At 28.4% G+C, this 9,526-nt stretch overlaps 1 protein-coding gene across 1 annotated transcript in view; it reads right to left on the reverse strand.

Annotated features, from left to right (window-relative positions):
* The window catches only part of LOC132917016 (uncharacterized), a 109,310-nt gene extending 100,450 nt beyond the window's left edge, over window positions 1–8,860 (reverse strand). Inside the window, exon 1 of the mRNA XM_060977520.1 lies at window positions 8,246–8,860. The gene's annotated coding sequence lies outside the window, so the exon portion shown is untranslated. The remainder of the gene's footprint in view (window positions 1–8,245) is intronic.
* Between the last annotated feature and the right edge of the window lie 666 nt (window positions 8,861–9,526).

Below are 9,526 nucleotides of genomic sequence, written 5' to 3' on the forward strand. Positions count from 1 at the left end.
ACCAACACTTCTCTAAGAAAACTCAAAAGAAAACTTAACTTAACGATTTCATTATACACTGTTTTAGAGACGAGCAGACACTATGTATAGTTAAATACTATAATGCGTTTACATAAAACTAATAACTATACATTAGGGTATACTATACTTACATTAATTTATAATTTATAATTTATAGATGGGTGCAATTCACTAATTGTATCACTATATTTTATTTTTAATAAAATGTTTCTATACGATTCGAAACAAGTTCAGTATTTAATTATTTTATTTATAAATTATATAGCGGTATTCCTGCATAAGCTTAAATTGTTTAAAACCTTAATATTATAATAAATACTTTTTTATTTAAATTTAATTAATATTAAATGTATTATACATATATGAATAAAAATGTAGATATATTCGTATATATGCATATTTTACCGTGGGTTCTGACGAAATAAAGAATCATACACTGAAATAGACGACGATTATTGTTTGATTAAAGTAGATGATACATATAGTTTTACATTATCGATAGTCATGGACACTCGGCCTATAAATCAACGCGTTTATACCAGTATAGGGTTAAAATCCCCAATTTCTATATAACAAAATGTTTGATACAAGTTATATCAATTTTGGTAGTAATTTAAATGAAGAAAGTCATTTATAAGTACCAAATATAATTTATAAGACTTAAAATTTTATTTATAACAATTAAATATTATATTTTTATTAAAAAAAATATACGTTATCTCTAATATTTAATTCACAAACTTGCATACAAATTCGTCAAATCCCACTGCCATATTATCATTTATATTATTAAATAAATGTATATTGGTTAATACTATAAATTTACTTGCTAGTAAACTAGTTGAGTCATAAATATAAAGCAACTCCCAAAGTGAGTCCGCTTAATGATTTTTTTTCAAATTAAGTTATTTATATATAATTATATACTCTTTATTAGTACTATACTACTATTAATACTTATATTACAGAGGCGTGTCCAGCGGATAGGCCTGGTAGGCCCGGGTTATTTTTAACCCTTAAGTATACCCAAAATATGCATTTTAAAATTAAAAACAAGAATGTGTTGACTATACAAATCATTTTTATAACCTGACCAGTCCTGAATTTTGGTCCTAGACACGCCTTTGTAATATTAATGTGTACACCTACTATAGCATGTAATAAATACGGTATTAATTACGTGTTATACTGTTTTTATTGAATATAATTTTTTTATTTAAATTTTAACGTATTAAATTTTATCAAGATATATTGTTGATTATATTTAATTTTGTAAGCATACAAATTATATACATCGACTATAGAAAATCAGTAGGATTTGCTCTTAACTCATTAATTTTAATAACTTCCGTTATATTTTCAGCATCTTAAATTTCAAAGTTATTAATTTATTTTAGTATGTTAAAAAATTATTTGAAATTGTCTTAGACAAACTAATTTCAAAAAAACTTCTAAATAAGATTATATTGCAAATGATAAAAACGAAACAAAATATCTTATAACTAATTAAATTTAAAATATCTATTTTAATAGATGATAAATTAGAGCTAGGATTTTAATGACCCAAAAAATTACACAAAAATTATTACTAATAATCTTTAGTGTCTACTATCTTACTTGAATAATTAATAGGTATTTATTTTTACAATATGTATGTATTTTATCAGTTTATCAAAGCATGATTTTTTTTTACTTTTATGTGGAAAGTATTAATTATTTATCATAATATAACTGAACTAAAATGAAGTAAAAAAATAATCTAAATCTTAAATATTCAATTTATTTACTTAAGGTTTAATTATTATAGATATTAGATATGTTCAACTTCTTATAATATTTCACGGTTAATTTAATTAGTTATTGGTAAATTATTTTCCTTGACCATACTTAACTATATACTATTATTAACTCAATAATTTATATTTTATATTTTTCATGTATATTCAAAATATTAAGATATAAAAACAAATCTTTTCTTACAAATACTTTCAAATTTCAAATTCTGACATATCCTTACATTATTGTTTAGTTTGTAGTTTATACAATGGGTATGTGCAACGAGCCGTTAGACTTTTATTGCCATTTTCACACGGTTTTTTCATTTGTAAAGAATAAAAACTGCATTACCAAACAAATAAACAAAAAAACATAATAAAAAAAATATTAAATCTTTTCCATGATCTGTATTTTTCACCCTACAAAACACATATTAGTTTAAGAAAGATATATGTCTATGAGGGAAAAAGTTGGCACGTGGAGACATAGTCTTGCTTGTAACATACCTTATCGATAATTCAACCACACAATGTAATTTTTAACAACCATTAGTTTACGTTTTCTTATCGAGTTAAACTAAATGGCTTTTGATAATTCAAAATGTACAAATATTTTATTTTCTTATACAAGTAAATAACTCTGTAACTCACTAATTCAAAGCAACTAATGTTGAATTTCAATGGAAATATTTAATTGAAATTAAAAAATAAGTATTCAAATAATAGTTGGCCATGTGAAAAAAATATATTTTTTCGGTACTGATAGTATCAACATTATGTTTACGGAAATGTTTATTAAAAATGTTTACAAAAACAATAGAAATAATGTATTATATTTTTTAGATATTATTGGTTATTTAAATGTTTAAGAAAAACATGGAATATCTTTTGTTATTACAGTTAAATAAAAATATATAAAATATTCTTCGTTTAAACAACAAATAAGCGCAAAATTAAAATTAAATATAATTTTTAGAACAAAGATAGAATTTTTTACCACTAAATTTATGAATGTAGTTTAGAAAAACAAAAGATCCAGATTTTAAAATATATATACAAATCAAATGTAAATTAAAAAATACGTTGAAAAATATAAAAAAAATAATTGTAGATCTAATTTGTATGTATCGCAGACAATTTGTATAACGCGGATGTAAAGTACTTATGAAGTTTTACATTTGAAATCCCAAAGGAAATAAACACGAAGAAAATAACTCTCTCCCCTGCTGAGCTCTCGACTATATCATATTTCAAAATCTTTTGTGACAGGGTATATGACCATCTGCCAAAACCATGTATTTAAATCGTATTTTGGTAAAAAAAAAAACCTGAAACAATTATAACAAAATTACATAAGCCATTTTGGTTTTTTATTATAAGATACACTTGTGCTAGAATGATATTTTTCGTAAAAATATTTAAAGTTTTTAACGAAATAAAAAACTATATAAGAGAAATAAAAATACTGTTATGTACACATATCATAACAAAGAAAACCAAAAAAAAAGTCTAAAAACTACTGTTTGATCTAAATGATATCTGATTGAAAATATCTCACTTATTTTTAGTACTATCTTTTGTGATGTCAAGTTACAAGCCTTTCACTTATTTATTCTATAAATCATTATATTTTTGATTTTAAAGAGATTTAAAATTATTTATTTCATACAGTTATTTATACAGAAATAATTAACTAATCTAATAAAACAATGTATCTAACATTTTATGTATTGGTGCATATTGCATGCGTTTTTTTGAAAAACCTTTTTTAATCTCTGTTTCAATTATTTATTTATTTGATTTATAGAATAATATATTAACTATAATATAAATACTAACTTCTACATTATTTTATAATTAAAAATTAAATATATGAAAAAAATAAACATTAAACACTTGTTTTCACCTAATTACTTTTTAAAATTTCAATGTCATAGCACAGGCTATAGTTTTAATTTAAGGTATTAAAAAACAATAATTCTTAAAAATCATAACATTTTAATATTCCTATTAAATTTAAATTACTAAACCATCATTTAAAAACCCAAAAAATTAAAATATGTCAACTGTCAAGTATAATTGCGCTTATGAAGTACATTGTTCATTGTATGCAATATAATTGAAGTCTTACTCATTTTTTTTTTCTGAAATGAATCACTTTGTAGTTAAATACTATATTTTTAAATTTAAACCTATTGTTATTTAATACATGTATTAAAACCGGCCAAAATGTTAATATATATATTTTTTGTAATTATTTAAATTATTTATAGTTAAGAATATATAAATATTTGTTACGAATATCAGAAATAGAAATCCTAGGATAAATCCCCGTTTTAAAAGTACCAATATCATAAATTGATAAACTAATTATCAAACATATTAAAATAAATAAACAACATAATTTGGCATAGAACGGGTTTCAAAATTGTTTTATTTAATATTGTTATAGCTTAGCAGACATGCTAAGAACGAGAGTGCACAAATTTAAAATTAAATATTGAAATTGATAAATGTTGACTTTTATAATTTTAACAACTCTATAGTATATATTAATAATTTACATTTTTAACGTCAATTATAAAAACGTATCATAGATCCTATAAAATAATTTTTTTCTCATATTATTAAATAACAATCAATTATTTATATACAAGTTACAACTATAAAGAAAATTTATATAATTATTTTTATGTATTTAGATATATATTAAATGTATAATAAGCATAAAAAATTTAAAACTTAAAATTAACAAATTAGTTTTATTAACTCACTTCTAACTCTTATTATTCGAATACTATATTATAAGTATCAAATAAAATATTTAATTCTACATACCTACTATCATAAGAAACTTAACAAAAAAAAAAAATCAAACGCGCCAATACTAAACGTATACATTTTTTATTGCCATTTTTTATCACCAGATTTCAGAAGAACCACTCCAAACGACCAAATGCCACCATCAATATCTTCCTAAATGTTAAAACAATGTCGAAAAAAAGAGAAATCCAAAGAATAGATTGGGTGAATAGCCAGAAAAAGAAATATCAGACCCTATTGTTTATCCAGGCTATTCGTGTGTGACTGTCCTCTCTTTGCAATAGCATACATATCTAAATGGTAAGCGGAATTCCAGGCTGATACAAATAGTCGTTGGCTTTAAATTACACCCCCATAACTTCTCCACTCCCTACCATGAAAACAAACGCATACGAAATATTCGGTTCGTAAGTATTTGGTGTTTACGGGTCAAAGAGCAGCTGTTCTGATTTATCGCATTAGTTCGTTTAGAACACGCATCTAACTCACGGAAATAATAAAATTGTGTACCACATTAAAGTTTAAATGTCACCCGAAGTTTCTTTCGGAAATAAAATATGTAAAATTCGTACAACGTAGATTCCAAAAGACGAAATATGAACATGTCTGGTCAGAATTCTGTGCTTTCCATATTGTATTGTATAAAAGGAAAACAACTAATTAGAACAACTTTTCAAAAAGAATCATTGGTTTTCACAGTAAAAATACATTTTCTAAATATTTTTAAATAGGTGTATAGTAATTCTAACCTTACCGTAAAAATCAAAAAAAAAAAAATTAGAGCCTCAAGTTAAAATCAATATTAAATAAGCTTAACACAGAAGTAAAGAGCGATACAATAATAAAAATGTATAATAAATAACCAAGTGTTTATATTATTATCAATTATAACCATAGTCTATGCCCATTGATCGTTTAATTAATATGTATACCTAAAAAAAGTTTATTGGTACGTTAAAGAGTGATTTCATAATATAAACACCTATTTATTACGAAATTGTGTCAGTAAATGTTATAAATATTGTAATATTCTTAAATTTTATATTTTAATAGAAATTGACAGTGATGAATAAAGTTCTTATTGGAGTAGAAGTATAGGCTTTATAATATGAATAAGAAAGAACAGTGAAAAACTTTTTACTACGCAATACGCATTTTACGCTCAGGTATTAGACTATATTATTACAGCAACAAGTGATAATAAAATGGTGGTCTTATGACATTTTGGTTTGTGTTTTTTTCATAAACAAAATATATAGACAGATAAGATGTAATGCAACTTTTTAAATGTCATTACAAAATCAATTTAATTTTAATCGTCAAATAATACTTTAAAATAACAATTAAATGTTTTAGAATATTCTACATTTATATGTTTCTCGTATTTACTTATTATACTATACTAATAAGTTTCATAAAATATGTTTCATAATTACTATTATTTAAAAATAAAATTTATTTAAGTTTAATTTAGGTAAACAGTTATTGAACAATGTCACAATTTTTTTTTAATTATAATTACAAACTAGTAACAGATTACCGGACCTCACTACAATAACTCGTAAAAAGATCGAGTTTTATAAAATCCATGAATTATTTAAATTTTTTAAAGTATTCGATAAATAATTGTTTTATTAAATATAAATCATTATTCATAAATAATATTATGAAACTCCATATTATTCAAAAAATAAAAATACAATTTATTGATATAAAAAATGATGAACAGTGATAAAAGGTTGTAACAAGTTTCACTAGGACATTTATTAAATTGTCAAGAGGTTAAACATCTTGACTACGCCTCCTTTTAACCACTTTATACCCTTTTGGAACACGTAATTGTAATGAATAGAGAAGCACCAGATCAACTTAGATTTAAAATGTCTTTCGACTTTCAGCTTACTTAAAAAATATAAATTTAATATTCCATATCATTTTTTATTTTTTATAATATACAATAGAGTTAAAATATAGTCATTTATTTTGTTATTGCTTAAAATATTTTTTAGGTTGTTTATTTTTGTAAGGTCTGCAAAAACACATACAGTGCCATTTAAAATTCCATTTAGGCATCTAATCTAGATTGAATGCTAAATAAATTATCATATTGTCAAGTAAAGTGCAATACTATTGACAAATATTTTAAATTAAGTTTTACAGTAAAAAAAGATTAAACATGTTTAGTAAATCAATTGTTTCGAACTATGAAAGTTGAAGAACTCTAGAGTTAAGAGTTAATAATTTAATTTTTATTAAAATTACAAACATATGGTTTTTTTTATATGTGATCAAAAATATTATTTTCTACACATGATATTTTTATTAATCATTATTGTAAAATTAACGTTTAGTAAAATATTATATTAATTTATTATAGTTTAACATTATATTTATAATTTATTAATCATTTCTTTGGAATATTGTCAAAATAAATAAATAATATGCACAAATAATATATTAATTGTACTCTCGTATGATGGCTTCCCCGATGGTTTTAAAAACTTCTATAGATTTTATTTAAAGTTAAATATAAATTCACTTGTAAATGTGATGGTATCAAGATAAATTCAATATTGAACAGGCATTCATGCGAAACATTTTCATTGATTCCCATTTTACACACTATTAGCGATTTCCCGATCCGCAATTAAATAGTTCCACGAAAGCTTTATACTGCAGTACACCGCGTATTCGTCTCTGTCACACTAAGTTCACTGCAGACGCGTATTACCGATACTTTTATTTCTGCCTCGTCGAGTTCGTATCTAGAAAACGTTCGCTCTTTTTCCTTATAAGTCCCGGTCCGAGCTTAAGCCATAATCGTAGTACATTATTATAAGTGCAGTGGTCTATAATACTACATATATGTTTCGATCAAGAGTATATAATATAATATACAGTACACTTATATAAATAATTTTGTCAACATTATATTTATACCACGGTGGTAGTGGCAGCGATGATGATTGATGATAAAACAATATTATACAATTTCGATAAAACCTCACAAAAGAAGTTTTTTTTTTTTTTAATGTATCATAATATGAACCGTGTTTGCACTGTTGAAAATTAGCACTTTTTGGGACTTTGATAAATATTAAAATACATCATTTAACCGGTCATTTAGCACGTAACAATTAGCTCAATGCATCATAAGATTTGATATGATAATATTATAAGACCAATTGATACGATTGTCCCCGTTACTCGCAGTATACAATGATTTCTAAAACTTAACGATTTCAAAAAGACATCAATTATCGTGATATATATATATATATATATGCATGTAAGCGTCACACGGCACGTCGTCCGACTGATTAATGAATCCGTCTGAAGAGCGAGAAAAGAAACACGGTCGTCGGATGAACACAGATATCGCGGAGACACCGATTTCTCTTTTTCCGGACAATCAAAGCCACAATGACGACCCAGCTCGAGCACGTCACACAATCATAATTTAGGTGGTAATATCATGACGATGTTAAAATAATTGTAATGTGCGTCGCGGAGTCGTCCCGGCAGGATCTATAGGACAGTGCGCTCAAACCTCGGAGTCCTGCGATCGCGCATCTCATTAACTTATCCGGGTAGGTCCTATTTAATCGTGTATAATATTTACTCACATTTCATCGGAATACGAAAGTGCTGCGATGATGACACGTATGTACACACAAAGCTCGAAAACGCTAAAACGAACTGATCGGAAACCGTACGAGGTTGGCGGTCGGGGAGAGGTGGCGATAATATTATATTATAATATTATTTTTTCAGACGAGACGGCACGCAACGCGTCGCGGGGGAGGAACGGTGCGCGTAAAAATTGTACGAAGATCACAAGCCGCTGGCCGAGACGGAAACGAGTGCGACGGTCGGAAGACTCGAGCGCGGTGACGGGCCGGCCAACGTTTGAGTGGTCGCCGAGCGGAAAACCCGACAGCGAATGCATAAAACGGACTCGGAGGAACACGTCGCGTCGCGTTCTCGGCAAACCGGCTGGTGGGTGGTCGAGGGGTGGCGACGAGTACAACAATTCGAATTCGACGTCGGCGACGGAAAAAATGGCAAAAATAAAAACGTGTAACTTCACGTAACGGCGGTCACTAGGCCGGCTGGTTGACGCGGACTGGCGATAAACTGACGATCGCGGCCACGGAGACGTGTGTGGACACACGGATGGATACGACAGACGGACCGGCCGCCGGCGTACGTGCGCGACTGACTGACACACTGCGTGCGTATTCTGTGGTTGCGGCCGCGGTGGCGGTGCCGGTGGCGGCGGCGGCGTCGTCGTCGACGCTGTTGGCGGTAGCGCATGGCAAGTGGCCACCCGTATCGACCCCCATCGATTGTGCGGCACAGCGTCCGCCGCTGCCATCACCGCGACGGCAGCAGTGGCGGCAACAGCCACACCGTCAAATCTGTAGCCGGTGGACCGGACGGCGTCTTTACGGACGCGTCGACCGCGACGAATAACCTAACCTTTGCGGCCCGGCAAAAGACTCGCCGACGCGAAAGGTTTCTGACGACGACGACGTGCTGACTCAGTGCCGCGTGTAACCCGAAGATTCGTCGGCTCGGACCGGCCGAGTTCTCGTGTACGTCGTCAGCCATGTGCCTTTTTATCCTGTTCGTCCGATTGGCCGTTGTAATCATAATATAATGGTACTATCCACTAGTACCAGTCCGGGCCGCCGGAAGGCTTATTTTTCGATGTCGAAGCCCGAGGGCCCATTTTTCAAATGGAAATATTATATTTATTCAAATAACTCGTGAGTCGCGAATGAGATTTCAAATTATTTTTGGAACTAAAAATTACGTTCTTATGCTTTCGTACACGTAAGTTAAATTTGAACGAGTACCTATATTAAAAACTAAAAATAAATCTTCAATATACGGATCATTTA

Source organism: Rhopalosiphum padi, chromosome 1 (genome assembly GCF_020882245.1).
Source record: "Rhopalosiphum padi isolate XX-2018 chromosome 1, ASM2088224v1, whole genome shotgun sequence".
NCBI classification, from domain to species: Eukaryota; Metazoa; Arthropoda; class Insecta; order Hemiptera; family Aphididae; genus Rhopalosiphum; species Rhopalosiphum padi.